At 39.5% G+C, this 26,990-nt stretch overlaps 1 long non-coding RNA gene across 7 annotated transcripts in view; it reads right to left on the reverse strand.

The window, feature by feature from the left end:
* LOC309641433 overlaps positions 1–26,647 on the reverse strand; it is a 382,184-nt gene extending 355,537 nt beyond the window's left edge. For all 7 annotated transcript variants that reach the window (XR_014252606.1, XR_014252607.1, XR_014252608.1 and 4 more), the window contains exons 1-3: positions 26,519–26,647; positions 25,252–25,349; positions 3,381–3,584 (exon numbers count right to left, since the gene is read on the reverse strand). This is a non-coding gene — a long non-coding RNA (uncharacterized lncRNA). The remainder of the gene's footprint in view (positions 1–3,380; positions 3,585–25,251; positions 25,350–26,518) is intronic.
* Between the last annotated feature and the right edge of the window lie 343 nt (positions 26,648–26,990).

The following is a 26,990-nucleotide window of genomic DNA, read 5'->3' on the forward strand; positions in this document are numbered from 1 at the left end:
TAATGGGCTAATAATAACAATCATTATTGTTTGTTATATTATTATTACCCCACTTGTTGTATTATTATTATTACCCCATTTGTTGTATTATTATACAACAAATATTACCCCACTTAACAATCACAACACCCCATTGGGACATATGCTCCCAAAAAGAAGAGAAAGCTTTGAGAGAAAACAGAAGCTTTGACTCTTTAACTGGATTTAGTAATGTAAAGATCTGACAACTGGAACTGCCCTCTCCATTATGCTCATAAGGAAAGTCAGCCTGAGAATAGAAGCAACCCAGAAGGGGCTCTTGGTGATATGATATGAGCACTGAATCAAGTTGCACATGAAGCCAGGCTCACCTGTGGACTTTTCAGTTGCAGTAAATTCCCTGTTTTTATTTAAGCCAGTTTGAGTTGGGTTACTGTCACTTGGAACAACAAAATTCATAACTGATGTAGAAACTGATACCAAAAGTAGGGTGTTGTAAGAGACAAACCCTAGAATGTGGAAGTGACTGAATCCATGTAAGTACAAAGTAGGAAACTGAGAATCCCTAGTGGACTAAGTAAATAGGATCAGGGATGTGCATGTAACCCAAGCCTAGCTACTGACATGTTAGGAAATATTAGCTGGGGCTTCTGGGAAAAAGAAGCATTGACTCTTCAAATATATTTGATGGTACTGAAATATGTGAGCCACAGAAAGGGAGCCTGGATGAGATAGAGACAATCTAAAGGATGCACAGCCTAAAGACTGATCCTGGTAATAATTTTTGAACCCTGAGTCAAAGTGTATTAGTCTGGGTCCAGTTAGGAGACAAAAACCATATAGAAAGATAAACATGGAAAGTTTAATATTAAAAATTATTAAACTATACTAAGTGAGTAACTATAACACATAGGCAAATTTTATATGGTACCCTAGGGCTGAGGAAGAATACCTAAGGAAGGATAAAACTTGGGATGGGGCCTCATCCCCAAGGCTGGGGTTCAGACCTTCTAGAAGAAAGCATAGTTTGTTACACTGGATAACTCAGAAATGAACTGGGTTTCCCAGACTGGAGCTGTTCTGCAGTTGCTGGGCAATTAGGAAGCAACTCTGTGGAGTGCAGGTAAGGAGCAGGTAATCTGCAATGGTAAAGGACAGAAACCTTCTGGGCACAGTCAAAGCAAGCAAGGCTTACAGAGGGAGCAGTGGCTGGCTTGATGGAAATCCTCTGGGGCGCTGGCAGTTTGCACAAGAACTTACAAAGGGAAATGGGGCACTGATTCAGACAGGAAGGCTTTAGAGTGCTAATTTCCATGTCAAGTGCACAGCATTTAGGTTATTGCCAGGCCAAGGCTGAAAGGTTACCAAAGGACCATGTTCTGGGCACATGACTGGGACAGAGATTCACCTTATACCCACACTGCTAGCCCAGTAGGCATCAGCCAGACAAGGTAGGAGAGCACCTTCCTCCTGCAAGGTCCCTCCAGTGCCCTCTACTGAGAATGCTTAACACAGGTCTCACTTTAAAGGAGAAAAACACTAAAAGAAACTGAAAGGTGAATTTGAAGCCGAGAGGCAATAATTTGATAAGTGGCACACAGGTCATGAGAGCCAATAAATTCCATTTTTGTTTTAGACACTTTCTATTGTATTTTCTGAATATTGCAATTGAAAGACTGCTGACTGATGTAAGACCCAGTCCTCACACCATCTATAGCTAAGTTGAGTTTTTCATTGAACATTGTATTCTTTCCTGACAGCCTTTCTGCCACCATTTCCTATCCAAAATCTTTCGGCCCAGGTGTCGGTTTTTTAGTTAGAATCCTACTTTTGTCACTGACATACATGGTAGCCTATCAATAACATTTTTATTTTAATAAGAGCATTCAAGAAAATGAGGGTTTTAAAAGAGAAGGATGATGGAGTTTTTAGGTACCTTGACAAGTTGATAAAAAAATACTTTAGGGACACTGGTACTTCGGGTTCTTCTCCAATAATTACACTATTATCTATAATATAGTCAGAATTTTCCAGTCTTTCAATTCTGTCTGGTCCTTCTAGAATTCTACAGTGGCAACAAAACATGACCTAATAAGGAATGATTTATTTTCGGTATGAAAGAAAAGAAACCTAAGTAAGCAACCATAATGGTCATAGACTATTTAGGTAAAAAGACAATTGCTTTTTATGCTTTTTTAAAAAGAATAAACAGAACTGCCAGGGAATAGAATTAAGAAAGCAAAAATTTTACTCAGTACTCTTAGTGATTAAAATACTTATTTTATGGAGGACTCCAAGGGATTTATAAAAGTCCTTAATTGGACAATACTGCCCCTTTGAAAAGCTGGATTTTAAAATTTAGGTTTATATACATATATATATATATATATATATATATATATATATATATATGCGTATGTACACACTTTTTTAGTAAACATCAGTAATTTTTCCTGAACTCCTTAGTAGTCCTGTATATATAATGGTAAAGCTGGTCATTTTTATTTCTTGATAAGTGTTTCTTAGTCCTAGGGCTTTATAACCACGAAGTTTATTATTAAAAAGTTTTAGTTCAGGGCTTCCCTGGTGGCGCAGTGGTTGAGAATCTGCCTGCCAATGCAGGGCACACGGGTTCGAGCCCTGGTCTGGGAGGATCCCACATGCCGTGGAGCAACTAGGCCTGTGACCCACAATTACTGAGCCTGCGCGTCTGGAGCCTGTGCTCCGCAACAAGAGAGGCCGCGATAATGAGAGGCCCGCGCACCGCGATTAAGAGTGGCCCCCACTTGCCGCAACTGGAGAAAGCCCTCGCACAGAAACGAAGACCCAACACAGCCATAAATAAATAAATAAATAAATAAATAATTAAAACAAAAAAAAGTTTTAGTTCACCTCAAATAGTTTCTGTGCTATTTGGAAAAAGTATCTAGGGGGAAATTCACGTAAGAAGAGTAAACCCAATTTAACAGAAAACATGGAAAATTGTTGACGAAGTGCTTTATGTGTGCGTGTGGTTGGCCCAGAGGAAGCATTGGACTGGCTCTGGGAGTGGGAAGCAGAGTGAAAAGATGCAGTGTCTCCTCCTCTGTCTGCTTGTGTTGGATAAATGGATCATTTTATTGTCAGGTTGGTTGAGACTGAATGCCAACATTATACAGGAAGATCCCAAAGGTATGCAGTACAGGGGATGCTGTTGCAGCTTCCTTCACTTGATGCTATTAAATGAGCTCACAGTCGGTAAGATAAAACTTAGAAAATCTGAAGGTCAATAAGTGCCTAGTTTTATAGCATGAGTTTAAGTTCAAACTCTTCATTACTTCATGTGTGCTTCTATGGAAAAACCATATCTAAAACAACACTCTGACAGATGAAATTTACCAGAGAAATGAAACAAAACTTACCGTGAACTGCTGTACCGATTGGTAGAGTTTTTTTTCCTTTCAATAACAATAGGAGGGGACCTTCAAGATGGCAGAGGAGTAAGACGTGGAGATCACCTTCCTCCCCACAAGTACATCAAAAATACACGGATGTGTGGAACAGCTCCTACAGAACGCTGGCAGAAGACCTCAGACTTCCCAAAAGGCAAGAAACTCTCCATGTACCTGGGTAGGGCAAAAGAAAAAAGAAAAAACAGAGACAAAAGAATAGGGACGGGACCTGCACATCTGGGAGGGAGCTGTGAAGGAGGAAAAGTTTCCATACACTAGGAAGTCCCTTCACTGGCGGAAATGGGGGGTGAGTTGGGGGGAAGCTTTGGAGCCATGGAGGAGAGTACAGTGCAGAGGGCAAAGTGGAGAGATTCCTGCACAGAGGATCGGTGTCGACCAGCACTCACCAGCCCGAGGGGCTTGTCTGCTCACCTGCCGGGGCAGTGGGGGCTGGGAGCTGAGGCTCGGGCTTCAGAGGTCAGATTCCAGGGAGAGGACTGGGGTTGGCTGTGTGAACACAGCCTGAAAGGAGCTAGTGCGCCACAGCTAGCCCGGAGGGAGTCCGGGAAAAGGTCTGGACCTGCCTAAGAGGCAAGAGACCATTGTTTTGGGGTGCGCAAGGAGAGGGGATTCAGACCACCGCCTAAACGAGCTCCAGAGATGGGCGCAAGCCGTGGCTATCAGCTTGGATCCCAGAGACGGGCATAAAACACTAACGCTGCTGCTGCCGCCACCAAGAAGCCTGTGTGCAAGCACAGGTCTCTATCTACCCCTTTGCCCACCCCGGGAGCCTGTGCAGCCTGCCACTGCCAGGGTCCCGTGATCCAGGGACAACTTCCCCAGGAGAACACACGGTGTGCCTCAGGCTGCTGCAACATCAGGCTGGCCTCTGCCGCCGCAGGCTCGCCCCACATCTGTACCCCTCCCTCCCCCCGGCCTGAGTGAGCCAGAGCCCCCGAATCCGCTGCTCCTTTAACCCCATCCTGTCTGGGCGGGAACATATGCCTGAGGGCGACCGACACGCAGAGGCAGGGCCAAACCCAAAGCTGAACCCCAGGAGCTGTGCGAACAAAGAAGAGAAAGGGAAATCTCTCCCAGCAGCCTCAGGAGCAGTGGATTAAATCTCCACAGTCAACTTGATGTACCCTGCATCTGTGGGTACCTGAATAGACAACGAATCATCCCAAAATTGAGGAGGTGGACTTTGGGAGGAACTGTAGACTTGGGGTTTGCTGTCTGTGACTGATTTATTTCTGATTTTTATGTTTATCTCAGTGCAGTTTTTAGGGCCTATTATCATTGGTGGATTTGTTTATTGGTTTGGTTGCTCTCCTCTTTTTTTATTATTATTTTTTTATTTTAATAATTACTTTTTATTTTTTTATTTTTTTCTCCCTTCTATTCTGAGCCGTGTGGCTGACAGGGTCTTGGTGCTCTGGGCTAGTGTCAGGCCTGAGCCTCTGAGGTGGGAGAGCCGAATTCAGGACACTGGACCACCAGAGACCTCCCGGCCCCATATAATATCAATCGGTGAGAGCTCTCCCAGAGATCTCCATCTCAACGCTAAGACCCAGCTCCACCCAACGGCCAGCAAACTCCAGCTCTGGATGCCGAATGCCAAACAACTAGCAAGACAGGAACACAACACCACCCATTAGCAGAGAGGTTGCCTAAAATCATACTAAGTTCACAAACACCCCAAAACACACCACCAGACACAGCCCTGCCCACCAGAAAGACAAGATCCAGCCTCACACACCAGAACACAGGCACCAGTCCCCTCCACCAGGAAGCCTACACAAGCCACTGAACCAACCTCACCCACTGGGGGCAGACACCAAAAACAATGGGAACTACGAACGTGCAGCCTGCGAAAAGGAGACCCCAAAGACAGCAAGTTAAACAAAATGAAAACACAGAGAAATATGCAGCAGATGAAGGAGCAAGGTAAAAACCCAGCAGACCAAACAAATGAAGAGGAAATAGGCAGTCTACCTGAAAAAGAATTCAGAGTAATGATAGTGAAGATGATCCAAAATCTTGGAAATGGAATGGAGAAAATACAAGAAATGTTAACAAGGACCTAGAAGAGCTAAAGAGCAAATAAACAATGATGAACAACACAATAAATGAAATTAAAAATACTCTAGAAGGGATCAATAGCAGAATAACTGAACAGGTAATCAGATAAGAACAGAAGAACAGATAAGTGACCTGGAAGATAAAATAGTGGAAATAACTACTGCAGAGCAGAATAAAGAAAAAAGAATGAAAAGAATTGAGGACAGTCTCTGAGAACTCTGGGACAACATTAAACTCACCAACATTTGAATTATAGGGGTCCCAGAAGAAGAGAACAAGAAAGGGACTGAGAAAATATTTGAAGAGATTATAGTTGAAAACTTCCCTAATATGAGAAAGGAAATAGTCAAACAAGTACAGGAAGTGCAGAGTGTCCCATACAGGATAAATCCAAGGAGAAACACTCCAAGGCACATATTAATCAAACTATCAAAAATAAAATGCAAAGAAAATATCTTAAAAGCAGCAAGGGAAAAGCAACAAATAACATATAAGGGAATCCCCATAAATTAACAGCTGATCTTTCAGCAGAAACTCTGCAAGCCAGAAGGGAGTGGCAGGACATATTTCAAGTGATGAAAGGAAAAAACCTACAACCAAGATTAATCTACCTAGCAAGTATCTCATTCAGATTCGATGGAGAAATTAAAACCTTTACAGACAAACAAAAGTTGAGAGAATTCAGCACCACCAGACCAGCTTTACAACAAATGCTAAAGGAACTTCTCTAGGCAGGAAACACAAGAGAAGAAAAAGACCTACAATAACAAACCCAAAACAATTAAGAAAATGGTAATAGGAACATACATATTGAAAATTACCTTAAATGTAAATGGATTAAATGCTCCCACCAAAAGACATAGACTGGCTAAATGGATACAAAAAGAAGACCTGTATATATGCTGTCTACAAGAGACCCACTTCAGACCTAGGGACATATACAGACTGAAAGTGAGGGGATGGAAAAAGATATTCCATGCAAATGGAAATCAAAAGAAAGCTGCAGTAGCAATTCTCATATCAGACAAAATAGACTTTAAAACAAAGACTATTACAAGAGACAAAGAAGAACACTACATAATGATCAAGGAATCAATCCAACAAAAAGATATAACAATTGTAAATATTTATGCACCCACCATAGGAGCACCTCAATACATAAGGCAAATGCTAACAGCCATAAAAGGGGAAATTGACAGTAACACAGTAATAGTACGGGACTTTAACACCCCACTTTCACCAGTGGACAGATCATCCAAAATGAAAATGATCAAGTGGGGTTTATCCCAGGAATGCAAGGATTCTTCAATATACACAAATCAATCAATGTGATACACCAAATTAACAAATTGAATGATAAAAACCATATGATCATCTCAATAGATGCAGAAAAAGCTTTTGACCAAATTCAACACTCATTTAGGATAAAAATTCTCCAGAAAGTAGGCATAGAGGGAACCTACCTCAACATAATAAAGGCCATATATGACAAATCCACAGCCAACATCGTTCTCAATGGTGAAAAACTGAAACCATTTCCACTAAGATCAGGAACAAGACAAGGTTGCCCACTCTCACCACTATTATTCAATATAGTTTTGGAAGTTTTAGCCACAGCAATCAGAGAAGAAAAAAAAATAAAAGGAATCCAAATCAGAAAAGAAGAAGTAAAACTGTCACTGTTTGCAGATAACATGACACTATATATAGAGAATCCTAAAGATGCTACCAGAAAACTAGTAGAGCTAATCAATGAATTTGGTAAAGTAGCAGAATACAAAATTAATGCACAGAAATCTCTTGCCTTCCTATACACTAAAGATGAAAAATCTGAAAGTGAAATTAAGGAAACACTCCCACTTACAACCAAAAGAATAAAATATCTAGGAATAAACCTATCTAAGGGGACAAAAGACCTGTATGTAGAAAACCGTAAGACACAGATGAAAGAAATTAAAGACAAAACAAACAGATGGAGAGATATACCATGTTCTTGGATTGGAAGAATTAACACTGTGAAAATGACTATACTACCCAAAGCAATCTACAGATTCAATGCAATCCCTATCAAACTACCAGTGGCGTTTTTCACAGAACTAGAGCAAAAAATTTCACAATTTGTATGGAAACACAGAAGACCCCGAATAGCCAAAGCAGTCATGAGAAAGAGAAATGGAGCTAGAGGAATCAGGTTCCCTGACTTCAGACTATACTACAAAGCTACAGTAATCAAGACAGTATGGTACTGGCACAAAAACAGAAATATAGACCAATGGAACAGGATAGAAAGCCCAGAGATAAACCCATGCACAAATGGTCACCTTATCTTTGATAAATGAGGTAAGAATATACAATGGAGAGACGATAGCCTCTTCAATAAATGGTGTTGGGAAAACTGGACAGCTACACGTAAAAGAATGAAATTAGAACACTCCCTAACACCATACACAAAAATAAACTCAAAATAGATTAAAGACGTAAATGTAAGGCCAGACACTATAAAACAATTAGAGGAAAACACAGGCAGAACACTCTATGACATAAATCACAGCAAGATCCTTTTTGACCCACCTCCTAGAGAAACGGAAATAAAAACAAAAATAAAGAAATGGTACCTAATGAAACACAAGCTTTTGCACAGCAAAGGAGACCATAAACAAGACAAAAAGACAACCCTCAGAATGGGAGAAAATATTTTCAAACGAAGCAACTGACAAAGGATTAATTTCCAAAGTATACAAGAAGCTCACCCAGCTCAATATCAAAAAAGGAAATAACGCAGTCCAAAAATGGGCAGAAGACCTAAACAGACATTTCTCCAAAGAAGATATACAGATGGCCAACAAACACATGAAAGGATGCTCAACATCACTAATCATTAGAGAAATGCAAATTAAAACTATAATAAGGTATTACCTCACACCAGTCAGAATGGCCATCATCCAAAAATCTACAAACAATAAATGCTGGAGAGGGTGTGGAGAAAAGGGAACCCTCCTACACTGTTGGTGGGAATGTAAATTGATACAGCCACTATGGAGAACAGTATGGAGGTTCCTTAAAAAACTGAAAATAGAACTACCATACGACCCAACAATCCCACTACTGGTCATGTACCCTGAGAAAACTGTATTTCAAAGATTCATGTACCACAATGTTCATTGCAGCTCTATTTACAATAGCCAGGACATGGAAGCAACCTAAGTGTCCATCGACAGATGAATGCATAAAGAAGATGTGGCACATATATACAATAGAATATTACTCAGCCATAAAAGGAAATGAAATTGAGTTATTTGTAGTGAGGTGGATAGCCCTAGAGTCTGTCATACAGAGTGAAATAAGTCAGAAAGAGAAAAACAAATACCATATGCTAACACATATATATGGAATCTACAAAAAAAAAAAAAAAAGAAAATGGTTCTGAAGAATCTAGGGGTAGGACAGGAATAAAGAGCAGACGTAGAGAATGGACTTGAGGACACGGGGATGGGGAAGGGTAAGCTGGGACGAAGCGAAAGAGTAGCATTGACATATATACACTACCAAATGTAAAATAGATAGCTAGTGGGAAGAAGCTGCATAGCACAGGAAGATCAGCTCGATGCTTTGTGAACACCTAGAGGGGTGGGATAGGGAGGGTGGGAGGGAGACGCAAGAGGGAGGAGATATGAGGATATATGTATACATACAGCTGATTCATTTTGTTATACAGCAGAAAGTAACACAACATTGTAAAGCAATTATACTCCAATAAAGGTGTTTTAAAAAAATTTTTTAAAGTAAAAAAAGCCCCAAAACAATAGCAACAGTCACTTAGAATGTGTGAAAAGTCCAAGCCCTAATGATGGATGGCAATTTAATTTGAAATATCAGAAATACATTCTATGTTCATTTAGAAAATTGTGACTGGGTTACATATCAGGAACATTCATCTATTCACTCCACAAAAATTTATTATCTATTATATGCCAGTAGACCATGGTTCCTGCCTGTGTAATAGTCTGTCTAGCATATGAGAAAGTTTTGTTGTTGTAAACATCTGTGATTATCATATGTTAAATGGGCACCACACTTTAAGAAGAACATAATAAAAATAATAATCATTTTTATTTAGTAACATAATTTCCAAAAAAGTTCATATATATATAATCAGTGATAGTATCCAATATATTTACTGACTGGTACAGCAAGGCTCCAACAAACCAAAATGTAAATAGAATAAGATTGATTTTGGAAGAAATTTGTGGAGTACAGAATCTCAGCCATTATGTCCACTTGTATGTGTGGTTTGAAAGTTTCCACAGAGCCAGGGACAGGACCTTAAAATGGAATGTGTCTCCACACCATAAGCCAGATGAAGGCTAACAAGAAATCATAATATTGGCAAATAGAAATTGATCATTAATTCATATTTACTACATGTATACCATGTGTCAGAAACACACTTGGAGGTATAGAAGAAGTAAAATAAGTCCTAGGATGATGGCAGGAATTTGGAAGGAAAGAAACAGGATGATCCAGAAGGAGAAAGAATAAATGAACTTCAAGGAGATGTTGTGAAGGAAATTTTTCACAACTATCACAGCTATTTCCTCTGTGAAGTATTCAAGGTAATCTGCTAAGAGAAAATAGTGCAGCATTAAGTGCAAAAGTTGTTAAGAGTAGTAAAAAATTACCAGCATAGGGAATGGGTAAGGATATGTTAAGATTTGCTAGACAATACTGAGAGTCAGTAGTTGGAAATCATAAATGTATAAGGCAGGCAATCAACATGGTTATATGATTTGTTTCAGTATTACTCAATGCCTAGTTCCAGGATCAGAACAAACAGATGGTTAGATTATTATAGAATTGAGGATTAGGATGATGGAATAACAAGGTTATATGAGTGTTGAGAACTGAGAGCACTGGTGAGAGAGATTCAGCTGAAGTACCATGGGTTGACAGCTGGATTGAATAAGGAAATGAAGCCAAAGGAGGCTTATCGATCAAGAACATATGAAGCAAAGAAAGTAGAAGAATCAATGAGAGTGAAGAGCAGCTGCTTCCCTGCATAAAACCTGCAGAAGGGCATTCTGCGGCCTGGAAGAAGAGTTTAATTTACTTCTGATAACAAGGCTTTCTATAATCATGTTTGCCTAGCCAGTTCATTTCTTATTCCTTCCCCCAAATACTCCCAGGAATCCACATGTCCTGGCATACCCAATGACTATGCTGCTTCCTGTTTTCAAGTCACTGCTGTTCTTTCTGAAGAGCTCCTTCTCTTCTCCTAAATCCCCATTCACCTGATGGACTTCTCAGCCTTCAAGACTCATCTCAAGAATCTTTCCCTTTTTAAAGTCTCCTGTGGTAATCTGTCTGCAAAAAAGAGCTGCCAATTTTCATCCCATCCCAGTACACTCATGCCATTACTCCAACAAAAAACCCTTGATTATGGGCAGGCCAATAGAATGCTAAAGAACTGGCACTGTGCCAGTTCCAGCTTAACACAACTAGCATGCTATAAATTTCAGGCTATCCTGCATGGAGTACAGACATCATGCAGAGAAGAAGGCCAAGGGAGGAGAGTTGACATATAGCACCCATACCCCCAGACATGTAAATAAGACCTTCCTGGCCCTTCCTGCCCATTTCAGCCACAGTTGAATGCAGGTGGAGCCCAGTCAACCCACAGAATGGTAAGAAATAAATCAGTGCTATTTTAAGCCACTAAATGTGGGGTTTTAGTTATATAATTATAGATTAATGATATATCTCCCATTTTCAACTCAAGTACAACTGCTCAAACTTTCCACTGTATCACACTACTGTACCTAAAATATACCTCTATTATTTTACTTATCACACTAGGATTGCAAAAAATGTTTGCATATCCACTCCCTTCCTATTCTGTGAAATATCTCAGTACAATTTTGTGTGTATATATATATATATACACACATATATATATATATATGTATCTCCTAAATCCTAGCACACAACATATGATAGATACTCAATATATGATGTGAACTAAGTTGAATCTAAATTGAGTTAGTGGGAGGGAGAGAGGGAGAAATAAAGATGCTATGCTCAGTCACTGGAATTTCATGGTTAAATATTTCACAAGTGGAGCAGTTTCTAGAAAAATATGGAAACATGTTGGAGGTGAAGTTGGCTCAGGTACAATCTAGAAATTGAGGTAAGAGTGGGTGCATCATTGAGGATGTGGACTTGTGGCCTAGTATGATGATGGAATTTGTGTAGAGTGGAAGATGGTGATCCTGAATGGGGAGAGATTGTGAACTTCAGAAAAGGAGAGGCTGTGAGTGACAGGTTTTCACAATTCCAACAATGCTCTTAAAGCAACAGTGGACAATTAAGATGATGAGGGTCCAATCTTCTGCCCAACATACGCTCAAGAGAGAAAAAGTAAATCTGTACTCCACAAGCGTATTATAAGTAAGTATATTATTCTGGTTTTCCAATCAGCCATTTGAGTGCACCTTCTCAGTCTCCTCCCCCTGAATCCTTTTGTTCCATAGCCACTGAAAGCTTTCTGCTCAATCCTCTTCCCTACACCTATTCTCTGGGCTATCTGAGTCACTCTTATGGCTTCAACCATCACTTAATCTGAACTTTCTGACCCCATATCTTTCATGAGCTTTAGGACTGTTATTTCCAATTCTCTTCTGAATATCTCCACTCTCTGGTCTTTCGGATATATCAAAGTCAAGACGTTAAAGCACAAACTGATTATTTTCTATTCAAACTATGATTTTCCTCCTGTATTTCCCAGCCCAGTAAATGGCATCACTGCCCACTTGGTCAGTATAGAAAGAAACAGCACAGTGGTTACAAGCTTGGGTTCTGGGATTAGTCAAATAGAATGTGCTTGAATCTGTCCTTCATAGATTACTACCCACATGATAACTGGCAAATTACTTAACTTTTCAAAGCTTCAGTTTTTGTCATCTGTTATAATCCTCAAAAGCTTGTGAAGAGGATTAAATAAATGCCTATCCAAACCCTCAAAACTAAACATGCAAACTAGACCTCTTGAAGTCATCCTTAACTTTTTCCCCTTCCCTTAGCACCTGACTCTCCCAAGCAACTGACCACAAAGCTCTATTAATTGCTTCTAAAAGGTATCTTGGGACTTCCCTGGTGGTCCAGTGGGTAAGACTCCAAGCTCCCAATGCAGGGAACCTGGGTTCGATCCCTGGTCAGGAACTAGATCCCGCATAAATGCCGCAACTAAGAGTCTGCATGCAGCAACGAAGATCCCGTGTGCCACAACTAAGACCTGGCGCAGCCAAAATAAATAAATAAACTTTTTTTTTTTTTAAATAGGTATCTTAAAATATGCCTTTGTCCACTGTCACTTTCACTGCCCTAGCATAATACTGAAACGTACTTCAAATGTCCATTACTAATCTAGCCTAAACTGCCTTTCACACCAGTGTCAGAGATAGCTTTTCAAAAATACAAATCATATCACATCCTTGTCTTCACTTTCAAATTTTTTCAATTGTTCATTTCCCACAAAAGTAATGCCAAACTAAAAAAAAAAAAAAAGTAATGCCAAACTCTTTAGAATCTTATATTTGCCATCTTTCCCTGATTTACCTTTACAGTCTAACTGTACATCATTTCTCACCATTCCCTAGATTTTACACTGTCATTCTCCAAACATACTCTTCCGCCTTCATGTCTATTTCCTTTCCTACATACTCAGTCCTCACTTCTCCTCTGAGAATTCTTGCTCAGGCTCAAATATGATTCCCTCTGTGTTGTCTTCTCAGAACCCCCAAGGACATAGATTGCTCCCTCATCTGTTTTCCCATAGTACTGTATACAAACCTGTCATAGCCTTTATCACACTACAATATAGCTATTAATTCATTTGTCTATCTGTCCAGCTATACTCTGATCTCCTCCTCAGAGACACGAATAGTGAAATATTTACTATGGCATTACCAATCTCTAACATAGTTCCTGGAATATACCAGTACATGCGAGATGCTCGATAAATTGTTGAGAGAATGGATGAATGAATGAATGAACAAAGAAACTATGTAGCCTGAATGGTTCTGGCTCTACATTATTTAAATATGAATTAAATCCAAATAGTTCCAGTACATAAAAAGAGAAAATCCTGAAACTTAGGCACTAACTTGAAATACATGATCTACAAGTATTTTTCCCAGCTCCAAAATTCTGTGATATTATCATAAACTGAGCTAAAGATTTTCTCCAGGCAAGTAGGATTAGAATTTTGTCTGGGACACACAAATTTGTAGAATGAGGTCTAGTGAGTTGTTTAGGGTGTGTTTCTAATTAATTCTATCATATTACCGTTAATAAATTATGTTTTGTGAAGTTTATACTTTTCAATTTAGCAAAATTGAATTATGCACAATAGCTGATATTTCAAAATGATAACATAGGGAAGAAAGTGTTTTTTTCCTAAAATCTTGTCAGTTTGAGTGACATGTGAGTACCCAGCACTGAGCATCTGTTGGGGAAATCTTATTGTTCTGTGTCTGTCACTAGAAAATTGCAACAAACATTGCAAGACCTACACACTGAAAATGTTATGATGTGTTTTTAAAACTGCTTTCCACAGATGGTCCTTTATTTTATTAGAAAATTATAAGCAAACAAGTCTTGTTTAATGGCTTTCAAAGTATAAGCACATTTCATGTCAAAATTGTTTTACTCTCAACTGCTTACTTGTGTGAGAAATCTGTCAAGCACTGGTGCCCAAGAAAATAGGGTACCATGGCAGAAGATTTTTTGCTGAAGGAAATAATGTATGCTCAATTAAACCAATACAGCGTGTGTAATGATCTGATTCCATCTTAGGAAGAACTGTCAGCTTTCTGTTCTGGGATGAGAATTTTCCTAATGCCTGGACTTTTGGTGAATTCTATGTAACAAGTGACACAGTCTTGAGCTTGTATCTCAGAGAAAGTTGGGCTCTTATTTTTTCTCCTTTCAATACTCAAATATTCTTGGGAATTTTACCTTTCTTCCTGATATCCTCTCTGTCTCTACTCCTTTTCCATACTGTTTTTAACTTGCTAAATATTTTAACAATTAAATATTCAGCCAGTTTTTCAGGGGAATCAACGGTTGGTTGTGGTGTTATTTTATTTGAGAGTCATTCCCAAGTGCTTTAGCTCTTCAAATATCAAAAAATGTATGCTTCAAAATGAATAGATGCTAATAAAATATGGTGAAAAAAATCCTCGAGCACCCCAATGTCCCCTTATAGTCTATGCTATTTGACAAGTTTATACCAATCTGTTTCTGTAAGCAGAGATCATTAACAGAACTTTCCCCCAAAAAAGATGACAATAAATATATAACACTTAAGATGCATGTTTTTCTACATAGTCTTTAAAAAAGATGACTTCTAAACATAACATAATAATATTTTATGTTACTAAACTGCCATCTACTGTGCTTGTTCACCCAGTACACAATACCATCTTTTACAGGCTTGCCTTTTTCAATGAATATGTGAATTTATCCCCCAGCTGTTTCTTGACATTCTTTCTTTCCCTTGTTCTAGCCATGTGTACTCCTTAGAGACCAGGAAAAAAATTATTTCAACTAATTATAGTCCTACCAAAGCCTTTCACATCATTTAAGACTCTTATTATACACAGTGCCATGAAGACGTGTCAGTTTGCGACAAGAAGAGGTTTAGAGAGGTTTACACTTTGCAGAGTGCCACCTGTCTCCAAAGGGCACAGTCATTAAGAAGCTCCAGGTGCATGTTGTGGGAGCAAAACAGCATAATGAAGTCCTCTGCCTCCTCGTGCACCTTGTGATTAATAACATTCCCCTTCAGTTGTAGCAGATTGTGCACCATCTTCGCTGCAAGAAACCTGGAATACCAGTCTACTTTTCTATCTTTCTCTAAATAGAATAAATTGCCATTTATCTATGACATGAATCAGAAGAATATACAAAATAGGGTATTTCTGATACAATTCACTTTTATAAGAGCAGCTAATAAGCCAACTGAATGATATTTATTCAATAAGCAACATTTAATATGTATCACTGATCGAATTCTACCTGATCCTTTTTATCCTATATCCACACACGTAGAAATATAATTGATATCTGTACTGATAACCCGAAGGCGTTGTAAAATTCCAAGTTGCTTCATGAATCATAGAAATGGGAAAGAAAACTGACATTTATCAAATACCTATTATTTACTAGACATTTTCACTAGCACTATCACATTTTATCCACATAACAGCCTGGTCAGGTAAATATTGTTATCCTCATTTTCATGATTGAATGGGAATGAGGCTCAGAGAGATAATAAGAACCAAAACTTATTGATTGCTTACTATTTTCCTGGCATTGTGTTTATTAATTTAAAGGTATTGCTTCAATTAATCTTCAGACCCACATTATGGAGTAGATGCTATCATTATTCTCCTTTAATAGGGGTGACTCAGAGAAGTTAAATAATTTGCCCAAGATCACACAAATAATATGTAGTAAAGCCAAGATCTGAACCCAGGCAAACTGTTTCCAATGCCTGTACCATTAACACGAACATTATGTGTGTGACTGTACTTTAACGTTAAATGAGTTATATTATTATTTTGTTTTTGAAAATTGGGAATACATGTTTGGTACACGTGGTAACATTCAACTAATCTAACTCCCCTACTAATAGCTATTAATACTTGTTCCTTATTATGCATTTACCGTCAAGCATTTTACATGCGTCATCTTGTTTGAAATTCACACACATATGTAATACTATCCCCATTTGACTCTGATAAAACTGAAGTTTGGAGAATAACAATAAGAATAATCACAGCAGACACGTGGCACTTACTATGTGCTAGACACTCTTCTCTCAAAGAGTTTAAAATATAGTACTTATTTAATTCTGACAACAACAAAATGATGTATTATTATTCCTACTATACAGATGAGGAAACTGAGGGTAGCATTTTGACCTTTGCTGTGAAAGTGAAGAATTGGTCCCGCTGTGTTTTTTAAAATTACCTCTCCTGTATCCACCCTGGGGCCGTGTCACGTTGGGGAGGGGGAGCCATTGGTGCAGGGCCAGTTTTGTCAGCAGAGCAGTAATTCCAGTCCCAAAAGCCCATGATTTTAACCACTACTCTAAACTGTGGAACAATTTAAAGTAGTCATTCCTTGTTTATTGCAGCAAATGTTAGCAACATGCCTTAACTATAATAGCGTTCATCACAATCAAACATTTTGTTGGATACCCAGTAATATAAATTATGCACATTTGGTACGGAGTGGGAGGGAATCAAGCCTATACAATTTCACACTGGTCAGGCTTGTGCATGGTTTCAATGATGGCAAAAATAAAATTCCTTTCTTCGTGTGTTCTACAAATATTGAGTGCTATGTTCCAGGTACTAACATTAAAGAAATAAATAAGATTTACTCACTATCTATGAGGAATTTGGGATACATAAAACAAATAGGTAATTACAACCTAAAGGGACAGTTGCTAAAATAGAGTTTTGCTTTCTAAGCCAAAGCCAAAGCCACAAACCACTATGTGTTACGTTGCCACACAGCCCCAAAAGAGGTTACACACAGGACAGAGCTGGCAAAAAAAGAGGAAGGTAGACGAGCGTTCCTCCATACTGATAGGGTAAGACAGTTAAAAATACTGTTATAAAATGGTACAGATGACCGTTTTGAAGGGCAGAAATAGAGACACAGATGTAGAGAACAAACGTATGGACGCCAAGGGGGGAAAGTGGCTGGGGGCGGGGTGGTGGTGGGATGAACTGGGAGACTGGGATTGACATGTATACACTAATATGTATAAAATAGATAACTAATGAGAACCTGCTGTATAAAAAATAAATAAAATAAAATTCAAAAATTCAAAAAAAATACTGTTTTAGCAGTTGCAATCATATTTAAAGTTCCAATAATGTTTATGTGTGAACTAGAGGTAGAATTCACTTTCTCTCCCCATCCCTTACCCATCCCCGTTTAATTCCCTCCATCTATCAGCTCTCATTGTCTCTCCTTGACTTCTTTTTGTGAGTGGGTTCTCTCTATATATTGGCTCTCACACTTCCATTTACCAGCTTAGAAACTCAAATGGAGAGAGAACTTCTCTCTCCCTACATTCCTAATCAAATCCTAGGTAATAATTCTGACTGGTCTTTCCTGATGCACATATTCATTCTTCAACCAATCACCATGACCAGGCAAGCTAACACACAGGATTGGATTATCAAATCAGACTCACACAAATCAGAGATTTTTACCTAGCATCAAGCTTTACTAAAAATTCCAAGAGTACAGGCAATCAAGAGACAAAGATAAAGCAGTGAAAGGTCTGGGACATTCTTGCCAGGTCCTTCCTATCCACTAGCCCAGAATAATAGACAAGACCTGTGTGAAGCTTTGCAGATTGTTATTTCACAGAGTGAAGCATGTAATTTCTAAAACATCTCCATTTTATACCTCAGAGAGTTGTGCAGCTTACATGACATTCTCTTGGGAGGCCATGTCCCATAAATCAATAGATTCCAGATCTACTTACTGTAAGCAATCCTTACCAAGGGAGAGCCTACTCAGGGCATTCTGCGGATAAGGCTCCTCCTCCTGTCTAAAATCATTACTCTATTTACCTGGAAGTCCAGTTGAGGAGATTAGACCAGATCACCTCCCTTCTTTGCTTTTTCCTAGTGCTATCTCTCAGGTCAAGTAAGGGAATGTCACAGGCCAGCTACTTTACTTCTTCCTCCCCTTCAGGAGACCGGGCATTCTGATTGCATGGCCTGGGACAAGAATCCCACACTGGGCTTGGGGTTAAGGGGAGCACCATGATTGACCTTCCCCCCCTAGAAGCACCTGGAGTATGAGATTGCAACAGGAAAGCACATTAAGCAGATATAAACTGTGACTGCTTTGGTCCGGTCTACTATCTGTCCAGATAACAGACTTTTAAGATTTCTAGCAATGTACAACTTTCCTGTTCCAAAACTTTGTTTTTCTCTAGATTCTAGCTGTGAAAAACTCTCCAGTTATATCCTGTGGCTCACTGAATGAAGGCAAAAGAACAAGCAGTGACAGCAAAGAATGGGAACAACTAGACTCAATCTTGTGGTCTGTGGGAAAGTCGAAGAAATGCCTAATAAAGCCTCACAAGGAATCTTACAAAGAATATCTCAAGCAAGTATTTTCCATCCAATTCTCTTAATGTCCTCACATCCATTTGCTACAGAAATTCTAATACAGCAACTGAATTTCTTTAACCTTAGGCAGGGGGCAGAAACAGCTACCCTACTGACTTAATACTCCAGCAGGCATTTTTTTGTTTGGCTAAAACAGTATTTATTTTTAGGTTAAATTGGAATGTCTCTGAATAGTCTGTCACAGTCTCTTTCACTACCTAGTGTCTTACACTGGCCTGCTCTACTCATTTATGCTACTGCCTTGTCCCTGTAAACATTTGAGGTTTTGTTTTTTTTGTTTTTTTTTAATTTATATATTTTTATTTATTTATGGCTGTGCTGGGTCTTTGTTTCTGTGCGAGGGCTTTCTCCAGTTGTGGCAAGCGGGGGCCACTCCTCATCGCGGCGCGCGGGCCTGTCACCATCACAGCCTCTCCCGCTGCGGAGCACAGGCTCCTGACGCGCAGGCTCAGCAACTGTGGCCCACGGGCCCAGCCGCTCCGCGGCATGCGGGATCCTCCCGGATCAGGGCTCGAACCCGCGTTCCCTGCATTAGCAGGCAGACTCCCAACCACTGCACCACCAGGGAAGCCCCACATTTGAGGTTTTTGAGCCATGGTTTAAGGTCTTGACTTCGCTAAACTGAAAATTCTTTTGAAAAGAATGTATACTTAAATTGTTTTTAGTTATTTACATCAGTGTAATGCCCATAATACTCTCTAATTATGCCCATACTACACTTACAACACTACTTCTTAACTATCTCTTTACACATCTGTATTCATTTGCAGTCTGTGAGTTCCTTAAAGAAAGAGGCTGTGATATCGTCCTCTTTGTAGCTACATCTAGCCTTGTCTTGTTGAGTGAATGCATAAATTAATGAATGAATATGCTGTTAGCATCAAGCATCGCATTCCTCCTGTGACATGGGACACCTGTGAAGTCCTGTGTCAGCTAAAATATCTTTGTCATAGATTGATGGTAGACTAACAAATTTTTATTCTGATATGACTTTTCCCACAAATTTGCATGTAATCTCAGTAATTACCCACTTTTTTTTTTAAACACATGTGGTCTAGAAAGTACTGCATTAAACTTGCAGCTGACACCTTATACTTGCTTTGCCTTTCAGCCTCCAGCAGGGCCAGCCTCCTTGACCTAATTAGATTCTCCACTCCCACATAGCTAGTAAATACTATAATTAATTTATAAAGGACTCTGAAACACCAGCTGGCAATAATTTCCTATTGCACAGAACAAAAAGAGTATTTAAATTGTAGGATATCTGTGAAATGTATATGTGTGTATACTTACATCTTTTAATCCACTGAATTTCCAGGAATGTCAAATTGTAAAGTGTACTAAGTAAACTATGTTTAATAATTTCGTCATTTCTTTCAGCACATTAATTTTAAATTGTAGAAAGAAATCTGTGTGACAAAAAATTCTTAGAGACGTATATTTGGGGTATGTGAGATTTGCATGTCTATGGATATTCACACACATCCCAAGCACTATAATAAACTATGTTGTTCTTAAAAGAATGTGAAGGAGAAAAAGGTGGACAGTTAGTTTAAGGATTTCTCAATGCCTTGAGGTAGTGATGAGTGTAGTGAACATCTGCTGGAGTATTTGGCTGTTCAAGAGCTGTGGTAGGCAGAATCTTTAAGATGGCTCCTAAGATTCTTGCTCCCTGGTACACATGCCCTGTATTATACCCTCCCTTTGAGAGTGGGCAGGACCTGTTAATGTGATGGCATGTCACTCCTTTAATTTGGTATACTATAGAGCAAAGGTGATGGAATCATTTCTCCCAAGATTACATTATGTTATACAAGACTACATTCGTGGTGATGGTGGTAATAGTAATGTTAGTAGCAGGAGCCGCAGGAACAGATTGTAAAGAAATTCTCCTGCAGGCTTTGGCGAAGTAAGCTCCATGTTGCAAGAGGGCTGTGTGATCAGGGCCTGAGGGCAGTCTCTGAGAGCTGAGAGAAAATCCTGGCTGACATCTGGCAAGAAGACAGGGACCCCAGTCCTCTAGCTACTAGGAACTAAATTTTATCAACAACCTGAATGAGTTTGGGAGATGTCCCTTAGCCTCAGATGAAACTGCACCCCCAGCTGATACCTTGATTACTATCTGGTGAGACCCTAAGCAAAAATAAGGCATACTCAGACTTCTGACTGACAGAAACTGGCAGATAATGAACTGTGTTGCTTTAAGCTGCTAAATTTGTAATTTGTTAACACAGCACTAGAAAACTGATATGAAAACCAACTGCCACCCCACAGAGGCAAGTCCCAGAGCTTCTCGGGGACCTGGTGGATCCCATGCACAGTGAGAGGGGGGTATTGTCGAGAGGGTCCTAAAAGGGAGAAACAGGGACTGAGGCCAATAAAATCCTGGTACAGATTTAGGGTGTCCTGCCCAGAAGGGCCTGCTAACCTGGCCAGTCCCCAGCAGACAATAGAACATTTCAGGGCTTCCATTTCCAGGACCCACACAAGATTAGGTTCTGCCTCCCAGGCCCTGCCAGATGGTCCCAGGCACCACAGAGGACTTAGAACATTTGGAGGAAGGTTCTCCAAAGTGTCCCCCACACCCCATCCCCCAGAGGCGCAGGGATGGGTTAATAGTCCCTATTGCTCAGGTCTAAGGGTGGTAACTGCATCTGTCTGTCCTGGAACTAAGTAGCAGGGGAAACTGGTCCGCAAAAAGAAAATTATGTGTAAGCAGAGACAGCGACAAGAGAGGAGAAAGCACGCTGCTTGGATGCGAGATGACTTCTTTTAGTCTCCTTCTGAATCTGTGCTGTATTCTTGCCTTCCTATTCCATCAAATACCTTTTCTTTATAATATTAATTCCCTTCCCCCTTTCATGATTTAAGCCATTTTATTTTTATTTTTGTTACTTGCAAGCATACAGAGCTCTAATACAATATTCGAAGCCAGATTCTTAGCTTTGTAGATTCGGAAACTCAAGTTTATCATTTCCACCAGGGCACATTAACCTCTTGGGGATCAATATGTTAAGAGGACCCATAAGAAACTAATATGCACCTCAGAATGTCAATTTATCAATCTATAAAGAGAGCTGTATCTAGAAAGAAAAACTTGTATGGAGAATTCACTCTGGGTATTTCACTATGGTAGGTTAAATGCACTCAGGAGAGGAAATTACCAATCACAGGGTTGTTTGGTGAGCATACACAGTTGTCCCCTGGTGCCCTCGGGGGCATTGGTTCCTGAACCCTAGGCAGACACTAAAATTGGTGGATGCGCAAGTTCAATAGTTGGCCTTCCCGTCCACATCCAACCTGGGTTGTGTAGTAGTGTGTTTATTGAAAAAAAATTTGTGTATAAGTAGACCCATGCAGTCCAAACTCTTGTGTTCAAGGGTCAATGATAATGAGAAGAGAATGAGTAGTCTTGAGGGATTTTTCTTTCAAGTTAGGATAATTGAAATTCCTTCTCTACTCTAGGAATATTTCTCTTTGAAAAGTTAGCTGTAGTCCTTGAACTCAAATAGCTTTCTATTCTGGTCATTGCCAGATATATTCTTATATTTTGTCTACTGTTATCCTAGACTTATCTCAAGTCATCTTTCTGTTGACATATGATTCTCCCAGAAAAATTTTACTAACTATAGTTGATTAACTTTTTGGAACTTTAACTGCATGTTATTCACCACCTCTGGCATCTATTACTTGTGAGCCTTTAATTGAATAATAATAACCATTATTTATTGAGTTCTGTTTATCAGGCACCTAAGTGAGCTTTCTCACTTAATCCTTTTAGCAATTCTAAAATACTGATACTATTATCACCGTCTCTGTTTCCTAGATGAAGAAGCAAAATACAAATAGTTTAAGTGATTTGCCTAAGGTCACATAGTTAACAGGTAGTAGAGCTGAGATTTGAACCCAAGAAATCTGACTCCAGAGTCATCGTATATTACACCTTATGGCCTTTCACAAGGTCCTTACAGTTTCTAAACCTTGATTTCTTATCTGTAAACAAAGGTAATAATATCTTTCCTAGGGGCTCCCCTGGCAGTCCAGTGGTTAGGATTCCATGCTTCCAAGGCAGGGGTGGGGTGGGGTCAGGGTGCGGGTTCCATCCCTGGTCGGCTGGTCAGGGCACTAGGATCCCACAAGCTGTGCAGTGAGGCCAAAAAAAAAAAAAAACTTTCCTAAAGACTGCTGGGAGTCTAAATGTGACAATGGATGTAAAGCTCTTAGCACACTACCGAATATAAACAGCTATTATTAAATTAAAATTCCCTTGGGAATATGGATCAGATTTGGGAGAGTCCCATTCACCTTAATATCACAAACACAAACCAGATTTTAGAGTGAGTTAATTAATTCTATTTTCAGATGGCTGATCTAAACAGTCACATGCTAATCCTTCCAACCTCAATTCCAAACGATACTTTATTACCCAATTTCTAATTCTGAGTGCCTTCTGGAGGCCACAGCCACCCAGCCCTCCATCTTGCAGACGGCATTTATTGCTCTAAAACTCAGTCACAACTTCACACACTCCCCAACTTTGCCTAGGGTAACTGCTGTCCTAGTGAACTAAGAAGTGACTTTCACTTCCACAAATTCCCAGATTAAAATTAGAGAATTACTTAGTTATGAGCATTAAGTTCACAGATTTATTTATTTATTTAAATTCCTTGTTCTTCTGAGTAAGACCTACTTACTTCAAGAACAAATATCTTATGGTTGCTTGTTAAGTTATAATTCCAGATATTTTATAACACAAGGATTTATATATTATAAATTTTTTTTTAAATTCTGGTCAGTTAAAAAAACATGATTTTAATATATTTCAATTGTAACTCATGCAGTGAATTTAAGATTTGGAACTTTATAAAGTTATTTTTCATTGTTTTTGAATAGCAGATTTTTTGCCTGCATGTGTCTGAACATGCAAGAACAAAATCTGCTTGATTTTTCTGTATTTTAAGAAAATTCTCTTAGTTTAGAAATGTAAACCTCAGAAGTTAGATCATTGCCACCTCAAACCCTCAGTTAACTGTAAAACTGAGAACAGATCTTTTCTTAATAGATTTGTAACACATCTTAATATGAGTTATGGCAGATTCAACATCCCAACTGTAAGAAACCTCAGTCGCCATTAGGGCCAGAAGGTATCCATGTATCAATCATACTCAGAATGTCACAGGAGGGTCTGTGATCACTCCTTTTGCCCCTAAAGTTAGTACAATATTTAGCCAGGATCTACTGGATGAGAAGGATAGGTGGGATATGGTGAAATGGGCAAATTTATTTGTTTACACTTATTGAAGTTTTAAGAAAATGCCTAAACCGTAAGTGCCACAGTTAAACGAATTTTTATAAAATGAACATACCTATGGAACCAAAACCCAGACCATGACAAAGAATATTACCAGAACTCCAAAAAGCTCTTAATGTCCCCTTTCAGTCATTATCTCCTCCTCACTCCCTAGGGTAACCCTCATCCTAGTTTAGTTTGGCCTGCTTTTGAACTTCATGTAAATGGAATCATATAGCATGTGCTAGTGTGTATCTGGCTCTTTCAATTCAATATTTGTGTGTGTGTGTGTGTGTGTGTGTGTCTAATAGCCATACTCTTCAATATGGCTGCGATTTGTTTATTGTCATTGCTGTATATAGAATTTCACTGTGTGAACATATAACAGTTTATTTACCCAGGCTACCATTTATAAGTAATTAGGAACTTCTACTTTGGGGCTATTATGAATAGTGCAGCGATGAACATTATTATATACATCTTTAGTGAACATATGTGCATTTCTGTGGGGAACATACTACTTGGGAGTGGAATCTTATGGTCATAGGGTATGCATATGTTCAGTTTTAATAGATTCTGACAAACATTTTCCAAAGTAAACGATCAACTGACACTTCCACTAGCAGTGTATAAGAATTCTAGTTGTTCGACACCCTCTCTAACACTTGGTATTGTCTAAATTTTTCATTTTAATCATTCTGATGGATGCATAGTGGTAATTTGTATTTCCTTGACTCGCAGTGCCAGCCAAAATGGAGTAAGACCACTACCGCCTATCTTTCCTACTGATTACAACTAAAAGTTCAGGGCAAAATACAAAAAGCAACTACCTGAGGACTCTAAAAAGTAAACAAAAACAGGCAGATTGGGGAGGAGAGTCAAAACTTAGAAAAATGCCCTGTGTGGTTTTTTTTCTACTTTCTCTCACAGCTTTGACCTGAGGTCTGGCACCCAGTGAAACTGTGGTTTCACAAAGTAAGCAAAAACAGAAAGAAATCCCATATTTCTAGCCAGATGAATGGGGAAAGGGAGCTTCTGTGAGCTAAAGTTTGTGGGGGAATACTTGGCTTTTTTTCTCCCTTTTTCCCTCTGGGCTTGACCTGAGAGTTAGGGCCTAGGCTTGAACAGCTACAACACCAAGAAAAACCCTGTCTTTCTAGACAACGAAACTGGGAACAGGAGCTTCTGCAGTCCAAAGAATTTGGAGGGAATTCATGTTTTGTTTTGTTTTGGTCTTCTCTCTCACCTCTTTGCTCCAGTGTGGGCCCTAGTCAGAGGCTGTAGCTATGGCACAAAGCTAAAACTCCAAGAGAAACCTCATATTTCGAGCAGGAAAAGGAGACCCTGCAAAACAAAGAATATGAGAGGAATATCAAAAAGGGGTGAGCTGGAGAAGGGAACTCCTTAATTCTATGTATGAATCCACATAAGTCCTGTGCTCACACCTGAACTGACCATCTGCAGGGCAGACAAAAAGCTACACAGCCAAAGATATGTTAACTGAACTACAATTTAAATTACTACCCAAGTTCCAAAATATTCCTGAGTGTTCTATGTATAGAACAGACTCAAAGCAGCACAATAAAACCTTTGAAAACTGAACTGATATGGAACCAGCACCCAGACTCAACTTGAGATACGAACCGAACTGGATTGACAGCCTCCTAAAACAAAACAAAACAAAAATCAACATTCCCCAAAGACTTTTATCAGGACCCAGAGTCTATGCAACATAAAATCAAAATGTCTTGGAGAAAAATCACAATTACTCGGGAATTCCCTGGCAGTGCAGTGGTTAGGACTCTGCACTTTCACTGCCAAGGGCCTGAGTTCAATCCCTAGTTGGGAAACTAAGATCCCCAAAGCTGCGCGGCAGAGGGGCGGGGGATCACAGTTTCTCAATATATAACAAACTGGAAACATATGGCCAGCTTTTAAGGGAAAATCAACAGCTACCAACCTCTAGATAACCAAGATGTTACAATTACCAAAGACTTTAGAGCAATTACAATTAGAGTAGATGAAGACATTGTCTCTAGATATATGCTGTACTCTAGAAAAATTGTTGCATTTTTGTATCCGAATTAATGACAAAACCTGTGAACCAGAAGGGATTAAACTGTCACACAAAGTAACATTGTATAGCAGTATATATACTGCTAACCAGTGTATAGCAGTAAAATTAAGTACAGCTACATACAAATGTATGCAACAACCTAGTATGATTTAAAAGCACATTGCTGAACGAAAAAAAGTTGCAGACGATTACATAACAATAAACTATCCTTGTAAAGCTCAACCGTTTATCAAAGTTAACATACATGTACACAAACTAAATTTTTAAAAGCAAAGGAATAAACCCAAAATACACGAGAGTGTTACCTCTGGAGGAAAGCAAGGTAATAGAATGGGAAAAGACAGGTAATTTTAACAAAACTGGCAATATCCTAGTTCCAAAATTGCTGGTTGGTTCCCATGTGTACAACGCTTATCTGGTATACCTATTTACGTACCCCAAAACAATAAGTGTCTGAACGACATCCCGTGTCCATGGTGACAGAACAGAGTTCTCGAGCCTTTATTAAAATAACTTCTCCAGAAACACGAAGAGCCCACTACACCTCACCCTCTTAGCGCAAGCCGAAGAACCCGCCTTTGCCAGCGGATCACCGTCACTTCCGCCCCCGCCTCCCTAGCTCCGCCCATCTGAGCAGAAGTACTTTCCTTTCGGGTCCTCCCGCCTGTAGGGGGCTCTCCGAGGCTTCTAGTGCCACGGAGGCCTCCCGCCTAGGCTGTCCCGGCGGCGCCTGTTAGTTTAGCTCAGAGAATTTATTTGCATTGTAAGTCTTTCGGCTAGGAAAAAATCTCACAGGCATCTTATTCTGGAAAATAACGTTCAAACTCAATCCCGGCCGAGGGTTCTCACTGTCAAACTCTGTCGCAGTGGTGGGAAGGAGTCAGGCAGCGTGGGGACAGCCGCGGAGT

This window comes from Balaenoptera physalus (genome assembly GCF_965194825.1).
Source record: "Balaenoptera physalus genome assembly, chromosome: 1".
Taxonomy (NCBI): Eukaryota; Metazoa; Chordata; class Mammalia; order Artiodactyla; family Balaenopteridae; genus Balaenoptera; species Balaenoptera physalus.